Genomic DNA, 20742 nt, shown 5'->3' with positions numbered 1-20742 from the left:
TTAAGCTAATATTAATGTTTATATTTGCCCTGCCACCTGGGAACACAAGGCATGAAATGTGATTCCTCGATCCGCTGTCATAATAGAATAACTAAGAGAGGAAAATTTCAAACATGTTGCAGTGGAATTGCTGGGGAAATATCAATAAGTAAGTAAACCCTGGTGAACAAATCCAAAAAGGGAAAAATGGATGAACTTGGTGGATAAGGAACTCTAAGAGTTGTTAGAAGAAGGGATTCAATTAGAGAAATGATAAGTCTGAAGTAGCAACGACTCCTTTTAGATCCTAGACTGTTTGTGAAGCTGGAAAAAGCTATGGAATCCAGAAACATATTAACTGTAAAATCCGAATTGTCTCTATTTCCAATATATTCATAGCCCATTGTGAGTTTTCACATTTTTATTTTCACCTAGAAGTAGATTTGGCTTTTTATGTAAAATAAGCCTTGTCAAAATACCTAGTATACTATGACAGAGCACCAAATAGAGGGCCCTCTCAATTTTAAAGAACCAAATTTGTTGAGTGGATTATTTTAATCCTATAACTGTTTCTAGTATATTCACTCAAAATATAACATTTTATTGAGCAAATTTTCTTTGGGGTTATTAATTGAATTCTATTTCACTATCATCTATGACAATTTTTGGACTCTCCATAGAAAAAAATCATTAAGGAATAATTGAAAGGAAGACTTTCCAAGTACAAGCATGAATGATACTTTGAAACTTCTAGGCTATGTAAGCTTGAAAACTAGTAAATGATGTATCTATTATTTACATGATTTTATTCCTTGAGCATCATTGCTTTTATTGTGTTCCCCCCCACCCAAACACAAAGGTTCAGAAACTCTACAGTATTCCCCCTCTGTGAATGTCTAAAGACACACACACAACACACATATATTCACAGAAGGCGCAGAAGCATAGTATGTTATCTGGAAATACTCTAAGAAAAAGATCCCCTTGAATTATAAATATAAATTGAAACCAGAGGTACATTAAAGCACTGTTAATGAGAGACGCTAGATCATGAAAGTTAAGAAAAGACGTAGGGAATGTTTCAGACTGAAGACTAAAGAGGCATTATAACTAAAAGCAGTGTTTCTGAATTGGTTCTTCTGCTATTAAAAAAAAAATTATTGGGACACCTGGCAAAACTTGGGTAGGGTCTGATGATTAGATGGTAGCAATGTATCAATGTTAATTTCCTAATTTGGATGGTTGCTTTGGTTTGGTAGGAGAATGTTCTTGTTTGTAACAAATACACACTAAAGTACTGGGGAATGATGGGACACCAGGTTTGCAATTTACCATCGAGTAGTTCAGAATAGTTATTTGTATAGTACTTTGATGCTTTTTATAATTTTTTGCATTGTTTCAACATAAAAACTTATTTTAAAAAGCTATTTTCATACAAAAATTCTTTAAACATTTAAAAATAAACACTATTAACACTGAGGAAATTTTCAGCTTTATGTCCGAAATGCTTGTAGATATACAGGGGCAGGGGAGAGTATGTATTTATGTGCTAAAATGCTTAACTATTTATAAAAATGAGAATTTCAGTGATAGAGGTTTTATATATGTGAATAATATATATATTGTGGATTTTTTCCTAACCTGAATGGCAATAAATACTCCATATTCATAATTTCCACTCAAATTTCTGTTTATTTGCAAATAACATGTCTTTAGTTTTCATATAAGTTCATTTATATATTTTTAAATAAGATTACTCTTTAGGCAGACTTACAAAAATATAATGTATTTGTCATGTTTTCTTTTTTAAAACCTCTCTTCCTTTATTATCTATTTTCCTACCAGTTATCATTGTCAGCATAATGAAGAAAAAGTCATAAAATAATATGTATTCTAAACTGGACAGCTGTGACTAAGTCATTTTCTATTCTCATTTCAGTGTCCTATTAATGAATTTATCTCATTTGGCATTACTGTACTGGTTACTACAATGAAATACATCAATAGTTTCCTTAGTGCTATTGTAAAAAAAATTCCTTTGTCAGGCACAGCTTACAGAATAGCTTTTTGATGTTTCCATTAACTGTTTTTGTGACTGTAATACATAACTGAATACAGTGTGTTTTTATAATGGTACTACCTTACGCTTTTACGAATGAATATCAATTTACAAGGTATGGTGTTTTGTTACACCCATGGTACCCTCCCATTCTGGGTTTTCTTTATCGAAGGTGATAATGTGACAAGCTAGCTAATCAAGGTTAACCGTATTAGTGGATTAGAGAATTGCACTTAGAACTAGGATATTTTTTTACTTCTTCTCACAGGGTCTTATATTTTAAATTCAACTGAAATAAGTGATAATTATGATGTTATATTTAAAAGCATTCAACAAATTATAATGCATTCTAACAATATAATTATTAGATTCCCTTTTAAATAATCAAACATATGCTTTCCAAGGATTCACAAAAGAGTGTGAGCTCCCTAACATGTGAGCTAATTATATTTCTTTTTATCTTTGTATTTTCAACATAAAATTAAGGTTGAGAGCATTATGGTTAGCTAAGGTTGTGTTGAGTCCAGTGAGGAGTTAGGGGGAGGGCACAAAAACCACATAAAACCATGGGATCAAATCGCTCTTTTCAGAATACTTCAATCAATAGCCACTCTGATCCCTGATGATTAAATTTACCAAAAGATGAAAACAGCCTGGTATAATAGCGAGATTGAAAGTGCTATGACTTCAGTTTCATAAGCTCTCAAGGCTTAGTCTCTCATGGAACATTTAGCCTATACTTAGTTCTATTTCACCTAAGAAGAGCCAGAATGTACTTGAATGAGGGTATACTTTGCAGTCAGACAAACCTGGACTTGTATTCAGGCCCTTGCTTCTTGTTTATGAATTATTTAACTTCTTTGAACTTCAGTGTCTTTATTTTAAAAGAATATTGGGTGGTCATTGCCTTCTTTAAACTGTGAAATATATTTTGCATAATAGTTGATAAAAATGAGTCATGATTATTTAGAACCAGAAAAGCATTTAAACAAAAGTGTGTTCTATGGTACTTAGACAACTTAAAAGCATTCAAGGAAAGATTAGCATAAATGAGACGAAAAGACAACCCTCAGAATGGGAGAAAATATTTGCAAATGAAGCTACTAATCAATTCTTAAAGACTATTTTTTTTTCTTTTTAAGGTTTGTAGTTTCTTTGGGTGAATTGAACTCAGATCGTAAAATACATGATAAAAAAATAAATAAAAACTCTCAACAAGAACAGAGAGGAGCATATTCAACATTTGCAGATTTCCAAATTCAAACAATTTAATGTGGATGATTGCTCTCCCCTCTATGAAAAAATGTAGTATCTTTATTAAAGATATAATATATTCTGAAGTTTACGTTAGTGTTGATCTTGGTCTCAGAGTCTTGTAAAAATATACAAAGACACAAAGGACCTAGCTAACAGACTACTCCTGTGGTCTCAGATATGGTGAATTGCACACATTTACTTGATTTCAAATTCCATATTCCAATAGCCAGAACTCAGATGGACTATTCACCACATATCAAAACTGAAATCTCCTTCATCTCTCTTCTCCACTCACCACTCCAAGAAAAACCAAATCAAACCAAACCAAACCAAACAGAAATCCCAGGCATCTTATTATATACTGCCTAGTGACAGAACCATCCACCTAATTACAGAAATTAGAAATCTCAATTCTATTTTCCTCTCCTACTACCCCCAAATCCTCTGTCCATCAACTTATGCCACATCTAAACACTCTTCTCTACTTTCTGTCATTGCCCTACTTTAATATTACCTGTCTTAGCCTGCAGTAACTCATTCTTCCTATCTCCTCCATTGAAATCCGTCTCCTTATTCTTGTCAGAGTGAGCTTTCTTACTAAAATACACCATGACACATGTCAATGTAAAAACAATGACTGCCCACAGCTTGCAGAAGACAAACATGTCAAGACACTTCACAGCTTAGAGTCAACATTTCCAGTGTCATTATCTTTCAACATTCACCATCCCACAGGGTGTCTCTGCTATATACAGTATACAATGCACCTTTGTATCTCCAAGCATCTTTCTTAGAACCTTCCCTTTTTCTCTCTGAAAAACTTCAAATCATCCCTTAATTTTCCCATCACTTTTGCTGTGAAATTAGCCATGGATTCTGCTTTCAGAGTGGTAGCTTAGAAACTCTGCTAGAGTGTTTTCAAGGCAGAGTTTCGCAGGAATTTTGATCTGATTATAGTGTGACTCAGGAATCTAATAAGCTTCATTTTGTGAGAGATTTTTTTTGTCATCTTGACTATGTTATTTGAAGCTCCAACCCCACAGTCCAACTCCCAAGGAAGCAACTGCTGAGCAGCATGCTTTTCTCTTTCCAATTACTAATTTTGGGATGGAACAGTTTCAGCAACAGTGGACACTGAAGAGGAAATGGTGAATTGATTTTCACTAGGGTCCTTCTCTGGTATTTTAGAAAGTGCATGAAAAAACTAATCATTAGGAGATATGTTTTATTTCAGCATTTGAAAAGCTTTCCCTGCCACCTGTTTTGATTTTCACTTTTAAAAGACTCTTGATGAGTAAACAACAAACTATTACTCATAATTGCCTCAATAGGACACATGAAAACAAGTGAAATATATCTAACTCTCCATAGATTTTCTGCTTTCTTCGTGCCTCTGCTCTTCTCTCTATTCAAGGCAGGGTTAATTCAGGTCTTTCAATATGCAAAATGCATCCTAAAAAAGCTTGATTTCCTGCTGAACAGACGAAAGAGAAATATTTCTAAGTTGCTATAGTTTTCCACAGTTTCTGTGACATTTAAGATCAATACCTGAGCAATATTAAAAATAAACATTCACATAAGATACTAACTTCCTGACATTAATTTCCTTGAATGTATATTTTGCATTTCCTTTTAGTAATATGAGATTTTAGTTTGCCCTTTTATGGCTTTAAAAAACTGTGAATTCTTCCTTGCCAAACTTCCTATTCCATTATGTTTAGTTTTACATTATCTATATTCAAAATTATCCCAAACTTTTACCTAACTACACTGTATTTCTATTCATTTTCTCTTTATAGTTAAACTTAATTCAGTACATTAAAAGTACTTCTGTTAACATTTAGTACATAATAACAATCTTTTCTAGTTATAAAGTAAATGCTGTATAATTTTATAAGTAAGATTAGAAATAAAATTAATCAGATTAAAGCACTGTGACTCTTATCAAGCATTAGCTGTTCAGATTTATGTTTGTTCTATAAAGATGGGGTAGAAAATATGCTACATGAAGTGGTTAAAAAGTAAGAATAACACATCTCTATTAAGAAATGTTCAATAGCAACTTAGATAAATAAATTGTGTGTTTAAGTTACATTAAAGCTATTGACTCTTCTGATTATCATAAAACATTTCTAAATTAAACAGTTTCCTAGAGGCAAAAGCTTTATTTTGATTAAGTATCTCATGAAATTTTAAAAGCAAAAGTTAAAACATTTCTTATACTAAATAGAATCTTAAAGGGCATCTCTTTAAATATTATATCCAACTAAGTAGAAATACATTTTAAAATATACTTAACAGGGCTTCCCTGGTGGCACAGTGGTTCAGAGTCCGCCTGCCGATGCAGGGGATGCGGGTTCATGCCCCAGTCCGGGAAGATCCCACATGCCGCGGAGTGGCTGGGCCCGTGAGCCATGGCCGCTGAGCCTGCGCCTCCGGAGCCTGTGCTCCGCAACAGGAGAGGCCACAACAGTGAGAGGCCCGCATACCGCAAAAAAAAAAATATATATATATATACTTAACATACTTTAGTTTTATAAAAGGAAGATCTCATAACTCAAGGTTTTATTTAAGACAAAATTTAAAATCTTTGGCTTCCCATTCCTTTACAATAATGTCCAAACCACTAAACATGGCATTCAAGACCCTTCACAGCTTGACCCCCAAGTTCCCTCCAGTTACTCCCCACTTAATCCCCTAAATATGACTTGCAGGTTTGTGCCTCTGTACACTTACCAATAAATTCTCACTTCATATAATGAACAACTCAGTTTAAACTTTAATTGAGTATGTACCTAACATGTGTCGGACACTATTGTACGTGCTGGAGGATATGACAATATGACAATGAACAATAAAGACAGATTCTCTTTTCTTCAAAGATTTTCAAGTCTAATTAAGGGAGACAGATGACAAACACATAAACAAATAAGTGAATAAGACAAGCAATTGCTATAACGAAAACAGGATGATGTTATAGGAAGTGATTGGATTTGGGGGGTATTTTTGCTTAATTGGTTGAGTGTTGGTTTTTGGATTTTTTTTATTCTTTGTTTTTTGGCTAGGCTGGTCAGAAAAGACCTTTATGAAAAGGTGGGCTTTGCACGATTTAAATGATGAGAGTAATACGAAGTTCTAGAGGAAGAGCAAAAGCAACAAACAAGAAACAGCAGGTGTAAAAACACTTGTGATGGGAGCAAGCCTGATGTGTCAGGAGCAAAAAGGCCAGTGTATCCAGAACATAATGAGCACAAAGTGAAGGAGTATGAGACGAGGTTGGAGAGACAGGTGGGGCAAAATGATGACGTGCCTTGTGAACTATGTTTGGAAATTAAGACTATTTTCTAATTGTAATGAAAAGCCCTTTGAGCATTTGAGCAAGGGAGAAGTGTGATTTGACCAAACCTTTACAAAGATCTGTCTGGCCACTCTGCAGAGAAGAGGTTCTAGGTGGACAAAACTGAAAAGACACCAATTAGGAGATGACTGCCATACTGTAGAAAAGAAATGACAGTAGCTTTGTCTAGGATTGTACTCTGGAGGTGGTAAGTGGTCAGATTTGGGATCCATTTGGAAGTGGAACCTTGCTGATGGAAAGAATCTGTGGTGATAGGAAAAGTTAAGGATTTAAGGAGGAATTAAGGAGCATTCCCAAAGATTGGGTTTGACTAACAAGGTGACTGGTGGCATAATTTCCTGTTGTAGAGAAAATTTGAAGAGGAGCAGATGTGGGGAATCGGAAGTTTGATCTCGGCAAAGAAAAGTTGGAGATGCCTATTAGAACATCAAGTGTAGGCAGTGGAATACATAAACCATATGCTCAGGAAGATAGGGATGTAAATTTAAGAGTTATCACACTATAGATGATATTTAAAAATAAGACATTGGTCGAGTTAACCAATTGAGAGTATAAATAGAGAAGAATTGAGGACCCAGAATTAAGCCTAGGACACTTTAATATTCATAGTTTAAGTATGGAAGAGGATTCTACAGAAGATCCTCAGAGTGAACACCCAGAGAGTTAAGAAGGAAACCACATGTAGGAAGTGCCACAGAAGACTAGAAAAAAGAGGGAGGGAGGAGTCAATTGTATCAAACACTAGTATGATGGGAACAGAAAACTGAGCATTGGCATTAGCAAGATCTAGGTCATTGATGGGAGCTTGGTAAGAGCTATTTCAGTAATGCATTATGTGCAGCCTCACTGGAGTGGTTGAGGAGAGAGTAGGGATTAGCAAAAGAAGATAACAAGTACAGATGGTTCCTTCAAGGAGTTTAGTTGCAGAATGAACAGTGAAAAGGTAGCAGTTACTGGATGGGAGTATGGTGTCAGGAAAAGGATTTGTTAAGAAGGATAATGTTAAAGCATATTTGCAAGATGACGGGAATTATTCAGTAAAAACAAAAGAATTAATAACGCAGGAGAGAAGGAAAATAACTACAAGACCAAATGCTTGAGGAAGTGAGGGAATGGGATGCAGAGCACAAGTGGAGGAAGTGGCCGTAGAAGCAAGGATGCTTCTCACATGGAAACAAGGATCCTAGAGAAAATAGATATAAATATAGATAGATTGATGGCTTGGGAGTGGAAAGAACATTCTCAACCAATTGCTTTGATTTTCTCTATGAGGCATGAAGAAGAGTCATCACCTGAGAGGGAGTAGGGAATAATGGAGATTTGAGGAGGTGAGAGAAAGTGTGAAAGATAAGTCTCTTAGAGAATGGGAAAGCGAATACATTAAGGCAGTGTCATAGAATCATCTGGCAGTGTTGACTGTCCATTTGAAATTTAAGGTTATATATGGGAAAGAAGTCCATTCAGGAAAGTTGAGCAGACTTCAGAAAGTCGGTTACGTTGCTGCAGTTTTAGAAGGAGACAGCTGGCTGGGTTTACCAGGCATGCCAGATGGAGGAGGGGGCAAGGGAACTTGGGGTGTTTACAGAAGAGTGACTGGTATCTGGGGCTACAGAATCCAAGATGGAGGATAGAAGTAACTGAGAGTATTAAAGGGTCAGAAGAAATGTCTTATTTGCCCTTCTCTCTTTTTTGATATACTATGAATCTTTAAAGTACAGTGCAAATTCCACTTTCTCTATAAAGTGTCTCCTGACACTGCAGGCACAAGTAATTATTCCTTCAACTTTGCTACCACAGCATTTTGTACATGTCTCTATGATAGCCTTTATTACGTTATATTGGATTTGTTGCCTATGAGTATATCCCCAAGAAGACTGTAAGCTTTTAAAGGAAAGAACTATAACTTATTTATCTTTCTATTGGCCACAAAGTGGAGCATAAGGAAGGTTTTCAGACAACATTTGATGAATGAAGGCAGGCAGTGTAACATGGAAAGAAGTGTTTTAGTTCCTCAAACATTGCCAAGCATTCAGTGGGCACCTGGTGTATAGCTGATTGATTGTAAGAACCAGAAATTAATAGAAAGTTAAACTCTGTGATATTTTCTCATTAAATAATTTGTCCACTGCAGCTGGCTCTTGATTATTGAAAAATTAAGTCATGCATAAGGCTCATTGTTTTTCTTTCTTTTTATTTCACTCGCATACATTTTAGTCATCCCACTCATCCTTACCCTTGAAGAGAGTACACTACAGATGTCAAGTTGGTGTTGCTATACTTTGTCTTTAAGAAAATATTAGCAGTGTAGCTGCCAAGGGGGCGGGTGTGGTTGGGGAGGGATGGAATGGGAGTTTGGGGTTAAGAGATGCAAACTATTATATAGAATGGATAAATAGCAAGGTCCTACTGTATAGCACAGGGAACTATATTCAATATCCTGTGATAAACCATAATGGAGAACAATATAAAAAAGAATGTAGGGCAATTCCCTGGTGGTCCAGTGGTTAGGACTCCACACTTTCACTGCTGAGGGTGTGGGTTCAATCCCTGGCCAGGGAACTAACATCCCACAAGCCAAGGCCAAAACTGGAAAAGAATGTATATGTATGTATAACTGAATCACTTTGCTGTACAGCAGAAATTAACACAACATTGTAAATCAACTATACGTTAACGAAAAAATGTTAGCAATATAAAGGTATGGCTTAAACTGACACTGTTAGTTACACATGGACTTTATTTACTTTCTTGGATTAGCTAATCAATGTGTTATCTACTTTAATTTAAAAAATAAATATCATCTCTGGGTATATTCTTTGATTATGTTTCCTTATAAGAAAATTTATTATAGTACTCTTTATATGGAATGAATTTCCATGGCATTATATAAAATGAAAATGTGTTCTAAGAAAGAGATAATGAAGGTACAGTGTACTGTGAGGCAATATGACCTCTTCTAGGTGGCCAAATGTTGTTGCTTGGGAAGCAAACCATTTAAAACACTTTGTACCAGAATATCCATAAAGTAATTATAATTTTCTATAGACGTAGTTTACCAAAGTTTCTATAGCTTATCAAATGCATTTTGCTTGGAAATGTTTACAAAATCTTTAAATCATCCCTGATACCCATATACAGCTACTACACACCCCCTTGATGAGACTGCTATTATGAACAATAAAGCACAACAAAGAAAGAACACTAATAGATGATACACAGTGTGATCGTTGTAGTGAAGGAACCATTATTTGGTGGTCTGTGATCTATCTGAAATTTTAAGATAAGCCACATTTTAATGGAATTCTGTTCTCCTTGAATTATCATTAAGAAATTAGCACCTTTTATTTTTTCCTTTTAGATAAAATTCCTGACAGGAAATTTTGCATTTAAAAGTATTTGGACTATCATAGGAAGAAGTATGTTGAAAGAGTCCAATCCAAGATGAAAGCAAAACTGAAACTCAGCAAACTGTGGGAGAAAATAGATGAGAAATATGAACTCAATTGATTTGGGCAAGGGATAGATGTTACCTTTTATAGTAACAGTGGGAAACCTGAAATTCTTGTTTCAGGTGTAGTTCAGTAACTTATATAATATTTTGTATGTTTTCTATCAACTATAATGGCTAACATTCAATATTGGTTCATGAATAAAATTTACCCCCTTATAAACTGTGGCAGACATTCCATTTATAAGGTTTTGGATAGATGATACAAAATCCTGTTAAACAATTTGATTGTGTTTGCTATTCTTATTCTACCTGAGAAGTATTAAATAGGTAAATCTGGCTTATTTTTAAGTTGAAACCTTGAATGTAATTATAACAAGGATAATTAACTTCCCGAAAATTTCTTCTGAAAAAAGTATTTTTCTGTTACTTTTCTCTATTTGCATTTTCAAAAAAAAATCATACTGATTTTCCCTCTGTGACTACTAAACAAGTAAGATTAAATAAGAACAGAATTTTTGGTATATCATAAACTGTTTTTTAATCATCATACTTGGGGCGGCCTGATGCAAAGGGAATCCAGAAATCTTTATTAATCTCACACATAATGAAGTTATTGCTTGAAAATTATGTAATAAAAAATAAGTATTGCTTTGAAAAAAACAACTGTTAGATGAGCTGTTCCAACAGGTTAATAGTTAAATTAAAAATATTCTTTTAAAATCTAATTCAAATTTCCAGAATATACCAATATGCTTTAAAAATCAAAAATTCAATTGGTGATTGTTTGGGGGTTTACAGAATAAAATCTGGAATATTTTTTCTTAACTCAACCTGTGGTTCCCTGCCTACATCAAGAGAAGGAAACCATCATGGCCAAGAGAAGGGGTCTTGGGCTCTACAGGACAAACATGAATTGAAATCTCTTTCACACCTTAGTACTGTGTGCCTTAGAGCAAGTGACTTATCTTCTTTCAACTTCAGTTTCCCACATATATCATGTACTTAGGCACTGTAGATAATACTACATATATATTATACCAAATAATGTTTACCCGCAGTGGATGCATAATAAATGGTTCTTAAGCTTGCAGAGGGAGGGAACAAAAAGGAAGCCAAGAGAAGCTTCTCAGAGGGACTCAAATATTCAGCAGTCCTTGCTCAAGATAAAAAGAAATTCATAGAGAAGGGGGCTATACCCATGCGGGCTACACAGTATTACCATTCTAGATGGGCTCTCCGGATGTTCTCTTTTCTCTCTTTTCTTTCACCCTTTGAATTGGGAATTTTGAGAGTGCCTCTGGGTTCCAAGTTTACTAGTTCTGTTCCTGCTTTGTCTGCTGTACCTCACACTGGCAGTTACACAGCAGGATCCAGATAGCCACTGCTCAGGAAGCCAAAATATTGGTATTAGAATCACCCACTCTGGCCCACTAAACCATGAGTCATAACATATTTGCACTAAATTGCCATGGCAAAAGTGCCCGTTTTGCATTTCCTGTTTTCTCTGACCTCTAGTTCCTGAGAACTGTCCTCTGAGTCCTTTTACCTTATTTATCGTAGTAACCTCCTCAATGCCTAGCATCCTACCTTGCACAAAGTTAAAAATCAGTCAATTATTGTTGAATAAATGAAGAAATAAATGTCATTTGTTTTCAGAGAATTCATATTTATCTTGGAATCAGACGGCATAACCAGAAGGCAATACACCTACAGCATAATTGCAACCCAGCAATATTGTACGTGCACTACTGTACACCACACTCCAAATCAGACATTATGTGTCCCATATTCATATGCTGAAATCTGGCAGATTTACTCAAGTCAAAACAATTAATCAAAGGCTTGATCATTAATGTGACTGAAGAAAGATGTTTATTTATAGAAACAATCTTAGAAACACATCAAATTATTATTTTTTGTTCACATAGTGGATAATGAAAAGATGTATATTTTGTTATTTGCTGATATTTATATACATTTTACAATACTTTTAAAGTCAAGTATTCACCTTTCTTTGTTATTTCCATACTTACTTGATAGTAAATAGGTTAAGATCTGTTATGTTTTCAAAATGTTCTTGTCTTAAATAAAAACAATACAATTTCCTGAATATCCATGAAGATCATATAAAGATAAATTCAAAATCCTTAGAATTATTTCCAGCCAATTTAGAAAAGTTATTCTTAACCAGAATGCTATGGTACATGAGAACCCCATCATCACTTCACATACATGCTAAATTCCAATTAACATTTAAATGTTGTTTTTGCTTTGCCTTGTTCAGGTCCATGACCCGCTATAACAAGTTCTAGTTCAGGTAAAGGCAGTGAGCAGTATTATTCAAACAGCCAAATCGTATATAAGGATGAACAGGAATAATTTAACATTCTGGATGCTTTCATAAATACTGTATGATATTGTTATACTCTCATAGCTATTGCATTGAATCACTGCTGATTTGTTTAATGTTGCCATGAATCTTTTAATGCATTCAAAACATGCCACTGCAACTCATAGTATGAGAAAACCTACAGAGAACACACAAAAATGTGAGAATTTCTGCCTAAAACAACTCACTTGAATTTATGAAAACTTAGGAAGTATTTTTATATGTTTGACTTGTTTTAATAATCCAATTCTTCCCTAATGCACCTGTTTTCTTCGTGATTCTTCCTGTTAAGCAAGGGCAATAGATAATCACTGGTGGTGAGGAAAATATTTAGCAAAGGCTCTTCTTCCTGATTCCGTGACATACAAAGAATAGAGTCGGGCTTCCCTGGTGGCGCAGTGGTTGAGAGTCCGCCTGCCGATGCAGGGGACACGGGTTCGTGCCCCGGTCCGGGAAGATCCCACATGCCGTGAAGCAGCTGGGCCCATGAGCCATGGCTGCTGGGCCTGCGCGTGTGGAGCCTGTGCTCCGCAACGGGAGAGGCCACAACAGTGAGAGGCCCGCGTACAGCAAAAAAAAAAAAAAAAAAAAAAAAAGCATAGCGTCATTTGAATAATGATCCTTCTGCACATAGCTTTCTTTAAAGAGTCAAGATAACTTACTGTTGTTTTTTATAAGAAGACTATAACTTTTTTCAATCAAGACATGCACAAAACACAGTTTAGTTGCGCTTCTGTGTTGGCATACAACAAAAAGCCTCTTTATACACAAATAAGAATGGTAAAATTTGGATTGTATTCATATTCCAATCAAGTGTTTAAGTTAAAAAAATGGGACTAATAAGGCAATCAAGGACAAACTTTCTGTAAAGATCTGGAAAGGGTTAAGTTGAAGGAAATGGGTTTTACAATGATAAATTGCCACTCTTAACCCTAGGTAACTGATCAGGAAATGAATGTCGTTATTCACAAACAAAAATAAGCTCCCCTTCTTCCCCCAAAAGAGTTTTCCCAGACCAACCCATACACAAATCCATTGCTTCACATACAACCCATATTATTGCATGCTTCTGCTGAGAGTGGCTCAGTTTGTACCATCTGTGTACATAAGGATCACATTAGTAAATGTATAAGAACTGAGAGTTTTGATAATTTTCAGCAACTAGATGAAGACAGTTTTTTATATTTTCAGACAATAAAAACATACATTATTAGTCTTTCATTATTCAGATTAAGTTTATTCAATAGCTTTTCTAACATATTATATTAGTATCACATACCTATATAGTAGATTTAATATATATATGTTATCAAAACTATTATTATTATATGAATTATGATCCCCAAATTCAACACGCTATTGACAGACAGCTAATCTGAATATCCAGTATTTCCTTTTTGGTTAAAAGGCTTTTATTATAAGCTGAGTCAAAATTTTTATTCCCTTTGATTTTGTTCTGGTGGCAGTTAGGGTTAATGAATTCTGCTACTAAGTCTCTTTTTTATTTATTTATTTATTTTTATTTTTGGCTGTGTTGGGTCTTCATTGCTGCATGCAGGCTTTCTCTAGTTGCGGCGAGCGGGGGCTCTGCTTTGTTGCGGTGCACAGGCTTCTCATTGCAGTGGCTTCTCTTGTTGTGGAGCACGAGCTCCAGGAGCACGGCCTTCAGCAGTTGTGGCACGCAGGCTCAGTAATTGTGGCTCTTGGGATTTGAGCGCAGGCTCAGTAGTTGTGGCGCACGGGCTTATTTGCTCTGCAGCATGTGGGATCCTCCCAGACCAGGAATCTAACCCGTGTCCCTGCATTGGCAGGTGGATTCTTAACCACTGCACCACCAGGGAAGTCCCAAGTCTCTTTCTTTTGACAAGTGTAAATTAATCACTTTTGGGGAGCTTTTCTTAGCTAAATTATAAAAATTTAAGTTTTTTTACAAAAACGTAATTTTTTTCTCTACATATAATACCTTTGTTAAGAACTAGCAAAGTTGAGAAAGGAGTAAGAAATCTAAAACTGGAAAAAGTTTCTTTAAACTGACCAAATATATGTTCATTTTGACCTGTTTTTTAAATCAACAAAAAACTTTCCTAGAGAACTTACACCAATTAGTTAGATTTTAATAAGATGTATTAATATTTGAAAAAACTGCACTAATCTTCCTTTATTAATAAGTTACATTGAACTAAATGATGTGAGTAGACATTTATATGGGATGTATCCATTTTTACTACAGTCAACTTATGAGCTCAATTATCTTTTTTTCCAATGGTTCCCACAATTCACACAGTTTAAGTTACCATTCTAGTTCTCCATTATTTTTCTTTGTTTATGCAAACATTAATTTCCTGATAAGTGTTTTTTTAATTGTTGTTTCTTAAACTTTAAAAACTTATTAGATGAAATACATATTCTTCGTTGGATTTTGTTTTGCAAAATACTCAACTATCATTGTATTTCCTGTTTGGGTCATTCTTTGTTCCATATTATCTGGAGAATCTCCTGGCACTCAGAAGAATCCAAGCTCTTTAAGCTTGCCTATTTAACATCTTATATCTATTTGTCATTTAAAAATTAAGAAACAATGCTGCTGGAAAATTTACTTTTACTACTTAAACTGATTTTTGTCTATGAATTCTTCAGCAGCTGTAGTAATAATAGTAGCCATCATTTCCCAATGTCTTATATATGCCAGGCACTGTACTAAAGTGTTTTATTTTTGTCAATATATTTAATCCACATGTGATCACTATAATATAGGTACCATTATCAGTTTCCAGTTTATAGATGAGGAAAAGAAGACTTAAAGAGGTTGAACAACTTGCCCAATATTGCAAAACTCTCAAAGATAGATTAGGATTTCAAAGGTAGATCTGCCGACATAAATCTGTGTATAAATAACTGACAGTAACAGTTATATTATTTGCTTACCATATAGTCATATTTCTGTACATTTAGCAGATCTGAGCCCTAATACACTACAAAAAATAATAAAGGTATTTGCAAGATGATTGGAGAAAAAAGTAAGTATATGAATAGGTTTTTTTTCTATTCTAGAATAAACACTGATGAAAGAAACAAATATATATTCCATTCCCAATAGAAACAGAAATGAAGTAATATTCAGGAATGAATGTAACAAGAAAGGCATAATGCTTATGAAAGAAAAATATAAATTCTTACTGAAAGGCATAAAAGAAGATCTGAAAGCATAGGCAGAACACTCTATGACATAAATCACAGCAAGATCCTTTTTGACCCACCTCCCAGAGAAATGGAAATAAAAACAAAAATAAACAAATGGGACCTAATGAAACTTAAAAGCTTTTGCACAGCAAAGGAAACCATAAACAAGACGAAAAGACAACCCTCAGAATGGGAGAAAATATTTGCAAATGAAGCAACTGACAAAGGATTAATCTCCAATATTTACAAGCAGCTCATACAGCTCAATAACAAAAAACAAACAACTCAATCCAAAAATGGGCAGAAGACCTAAATAGACATTTCTCCAAAGATATACAGAAGATATACAGAAGATATACAGACTGCCAACAAACACATGAAAGAATGCTCAACATTATTAATCATTAGAGAAATGCAAATCAAAACTACAATGAGGTATCACTTCACACCAGTCAGAATAGCCATCATCAAAAAATCTAGAAACAATAAATGCTGGAGAGGGTGTGGAGAAAAGAGAACACTCTTGCACTGCTGGTGGGAATGTGAATTGGTACAGCCACTATGGAGAACAGTATGGAGGTTCCTTAAAAAACTACAAATAGAACTACCATATGACCCAGAAATCCTACTACTGGGCATATACCCTGAGAAAACCATAATTCAAAAAGAGTCATGTACCAAAATGTTCATTGCATCTCTATTTACAATAGCCAGGAGATGGAAACAACCTAAGTGCCCATCATCAGATGAATGGATAAAGAAGATGTGGCACATATATACAATGGAATATTACTCAGCCATAAAAAGAAACGAAATTGAGCTATTTGTAATGAGGTGGATGGACCTACAGTCTGTCATACAGAGTGAAGTAAGTCAGAAAGAGAAAGACAAATACCGTATGCTAACACATATATATGGAATTTAAGAAAAAAAAATGTCATGAAGAACCTAGGGGTGAGACAGGAATAAAGACACAGACCTACTTGAGAATGGACTTGAGGATATGGGGAAGGAGAAGGGTAAGCTGTGACAAAGCGAGAGAGTGGCATGGACGTATATAGACTACCAAAGATAAAATAGATAGCTAGTGGGAAGCAGCCGCATAGCACGGGAGATCAGCTTTGTGCTTTGTGACCACCTAGAGGGTGGGATAGGGTGGGTGGGAAGGAGGGAGACACAAGCGGGATGAGATATGGGGACATATGTATATGTATAACTGATTCACTTTGTTGTAGAGCAGAAACTAGCACACCATTGTAAAGCAATTATACTCCAATAAAGATGTAAAAAAAAAAAAAGATCTGAATGAATGATAAGACAAATCATTTTTAAATGGGAACTTTATATAAAAATGTTATTCTCTCAAATTATTATTAATGAAATTCAATACTTATTTAACCCATCCTCTAAATCCAAATTTTTTAAATGGATAAAATAATCTTAAAATTTGTATGAGAAAAAAATTATGGATAACAGTCAAGAATGTATAACAAAAAGTATTAATGACAGAAGGACTTACCTTGTCAAATATTGGAATATAATATTAACTATTCTTATCAAATAAATATTGTCATAAGATAAAAAGTAAGTCAATGGAATAAACACAAAATCAGAAATAGATCTTAGTATCTATAATAGTTTTAAATATAACAAAATGTATTTTAAAGCAGTGGAAAAGGGTATATTACCTAATAAATGCTATTGGTGCAATTGATGATTCATTTAAAATAAAATGGAGCTAGACTCTATCTATACAGCATATAAAAACTGTCGGTGATTACTTAACTTACAAGGTTATGGCAGTATTGTTTGGAGTAAAAAAAAAGTTGGAAAAATAAAAATTAACAGAATGAAGGCTGAATAAATAATGGTGCAGAGACATGACAAAGCCACTAAAATGATGATTTCTACAAGTTATTATTGAGGGGGTAAGAAAGATTCAGAAGCTGGCATACAGTATAATTTAATTTTTATAAAACAAACAATGCCAGCACTTCTTATATTTGTGTGTATTTGTGTATAATTTTATAAGCATCAAGAAAAATATAATAGGCTATGTACTAGATTATATATTTGGGTCACTTGAGGCTGGATTCAGGATGAGAAGTAAATAAGAGTGGAAGGGAAAGGAGGAAAAGACACCAAAATTAAAAAAAAAAAATTAAAACTGCACTGAAAAAAGCATATATGACAATCACATTTATGAATTTATTAGTGATAGCTTATTTTAACATATAAATAAAGCATTTTAAAATATAAAAGAAGTTGAAAAGAACTACAAATTAATTACTTCACTTGTTATCAACAATTTATGTCTCTGCGTTATAATCTGCCACATCTTCAACAGTGTTGATATTTCTCTAAGTTCATACATAATGTTCTTTGAATAAATTCAGTAAATGGGATTCTTAAACAATATTCAATGGGCACAGCTTAATATGACCTTGTATCAACATATTGCTTTAGAAAAATGAGAGTGTCAGCAAAAATCTAGCAGTGGGAACATGAGAATTTGCAAATACTCTCTACTGGACTTTGACTCCTAAAATGTAACAGATTCAATCTACGTTATGAGTCCTGCTGAACATGAGAAGCAATTTATCCAATCTAGCTTACAGAGAGCTAAGAGTAGAAATCAGACTAAAGAGGAGGAGCCTAGCAAAAGGTTTGATAAAAGCTAAGTACGTCCAAGAAGGCAGAAAATCAAGCTCAAGGGAAGGAAGTGTAAAACTGGTAGCCTAGAACTAAAAAATGCAGGCAGTATCCAGCTATCAGTGGAAGTGTCCAACTCATATAGCCATGGCAGAAGAAATTAATCAAGAATCTTAATTCTAGACCAGAGGCTCTTTGCTTTATGCCTTATATCATGCAGTGTCAGTGTGTGGTACAGCTAGAAATCATAGGTTTTAGTAGTTCAAAGACAAGAGGCTGTCAGGTCCTACCCGCACTTGATAAAATCAGTTGCTAAAGTCTAGCTTTCTGGCACTTTTTTAAAGTTATCTGACAAATAGGACAGGTTTATCAGGTCAAATTCCTTATAGTTGAGCCTTCTCTATTGAGATAATATTTCATTGTGAAGTTGCAGTAGCTGTGTATGTAGCAGGACAGTCTCTGGTTTGTCTGTACACAAAGGACACTTTCTACCTTGGATGGTCATTAGTCTGTATAACACCTTACAGAGTTAACCACAAAAGTATCCTCAGTAAAGAAGTTTTATTTTCTCCCTTCTCATCAATGGCCTAAAGGGATCTATGGCCCAAGATAGTATTGAAACATATTTGCAGTACACCACACAGATCTGAACCCAATCCCCAAGACTAGGTTTAACAGGAAAAAAAATGGTAGTAAGTTTTTACATATGACATGTAGGCAAAAATAATGGATGAGATCCCCCAAACATTGGGCCTCTTTCAACACAAGTGAAACTATTTTTATAGGAAAGCAAAAATTAAAACAGTATTAAAGCACTGTAGTGAAGAGTTCAGTAAAAGAGTCTAGATTTCCAGATTTCTGCCTGGAAATAATTAGTCCTGTCTAAAGCCTACCAATAACTAATAGTCATGTTATGTTTGGGTGACCATGATGTTAGAGAATTCCAGACAGAACACAGTCTACTGGTCCTGAATTGTAGGAGGTATTGGGAAGACTTTCAGGAAACGTAGTCAACTGAAGATATTGTCAGCTAAAAAGTTTCATCTGGAGAACACTATTGTAACAATCTTTTAGAGTTGTGGCCTGTATCCTTTCTGTTCTTAGAAAGAATGTCTCTTGGAGATGAATTACCATCTACTATTTCAGTGCATCACAAGTACCTTAAAGTCCACAGTTCCAGTGCTGAACTTCATGTTTCCATCACTGCCAGTACTTTTTCCAGTATTCCCAAGCTCATTTAGAAAGAATAGAAATAACATTTTCTAGATCCTGTGAATCATCCTAGGCCTATTTCTTCCAATAAGTCAACAAGTTCTGTCAAATCTGTCTAATTTGCTTATTCATTTCCTTCTGTCTGGAACTGTCTGCCCCCAGAGCCTCCCATGGCTGGCTCCTCTCTTATCATCCATATCTTAAATCAAATGTCACTTGCCCTAGAATTCTTTGATGACCCTTCCATCTAAAGTAGGCTCTCCCACCCCAGCACTTCCCAAAAACCCTATTTTAATTTCTTTGTAACACTGATTACTATCGCAAATTCTCTCACTTATTACTTGTTTCTCCCCTTTCTAAAATTTCTCCTTGAGGGCAGGAATCTTGCATAGCTTATTCAGCACTGAATCTTCGCTGCCTTGTACACTGTTCAGTTCATAGTATACATTTAACATGCATGCACATTTTAAATTCATTCATTATCAAATTCACTCAACAAATCCTCATTAAGCACTTGTGTGCCAGGCACTGTGTTAGGCATAGGAGATATGATGGTAGGCAGAAACGAACCCTACCTTTGTACTCATGGATCTTATATTTAATAAAAGAGATATATACTAATCAAATAATCACATAAATAAATCTAAAATTACAACTATAAGTAGTGACTTTCATCTGTTTTCCCTTCTCTTTATCTCCATCACCATTGCTTTAGTTTAGGTTATCATTGCCTCATGCCTCAGCTATTAAAATCATCTATTTCCCTGCCTCCACTCTTGCACCCTCCACTATGTTTTTCCAAAACTAAAGTGCAGATATTAACTCATTTTCTACATTAAAATCCTTAATAACTTCAATGGCCTTCAAGAACAAATATCTAAACGCTTTAAGATTATGGCCATTTATGACCTACCCTTCAACTATCTCTTCTTCCCCTCCTCACACTCTATGCTCCAGTCACCCCTGAATTACACTCTTATCTCTTGACCTTTATGTATGTTGTTCCTGCTGCCCTGTACATATGTCCCTACTCTTTCATTAAGTGATTCATTTACTTATAATTCAGTGAAGATGAACTCCCCCAGAGAGCCCTTTCTGAACTCACTCAGCATGGCTCAGCCATCCCTTTTCTGTGTTCTCTTAGCAAAAAAAAAGGTTATCTTGTTGTGCTATAACTGTTTATTTACTTGCTTGTTTCCCTTGCA

The 20742-nt window shown here is 34.8% G+C and overlaps 1 protein-coding gene across 6 annotated transcripts in view; it reads left to right on the top strand.

Moving 5' to 3' along the window:
- The window catches only part of LRRC7 (leucine rich repeat containing 7), a 502831-nt gene that overhangs the window by 257883 nt on the left and 224206 nt on the right, over nucleotides 1–20742 (top strand). The gene's annotated exons all lie outside the window — the stretch shown is intronic.

The sequence above is a fragment of the Orcinus orca genome, chromosome 1 (genome assembly GCF_937001465.1).
Source record: "Orcinus orca chromosome 1, mOrcOrc1.1, whole genome shotgun sequence".
Lineage (NCBI taxonomy): Eukaryota > Metazoa > Chordata > Mammalia > Artiodactyla > Delphinidae > Orcinus > Orcinus orca.
This window is presented reverse-complemented; position numbering and strand designations above follow the sequence as displayed.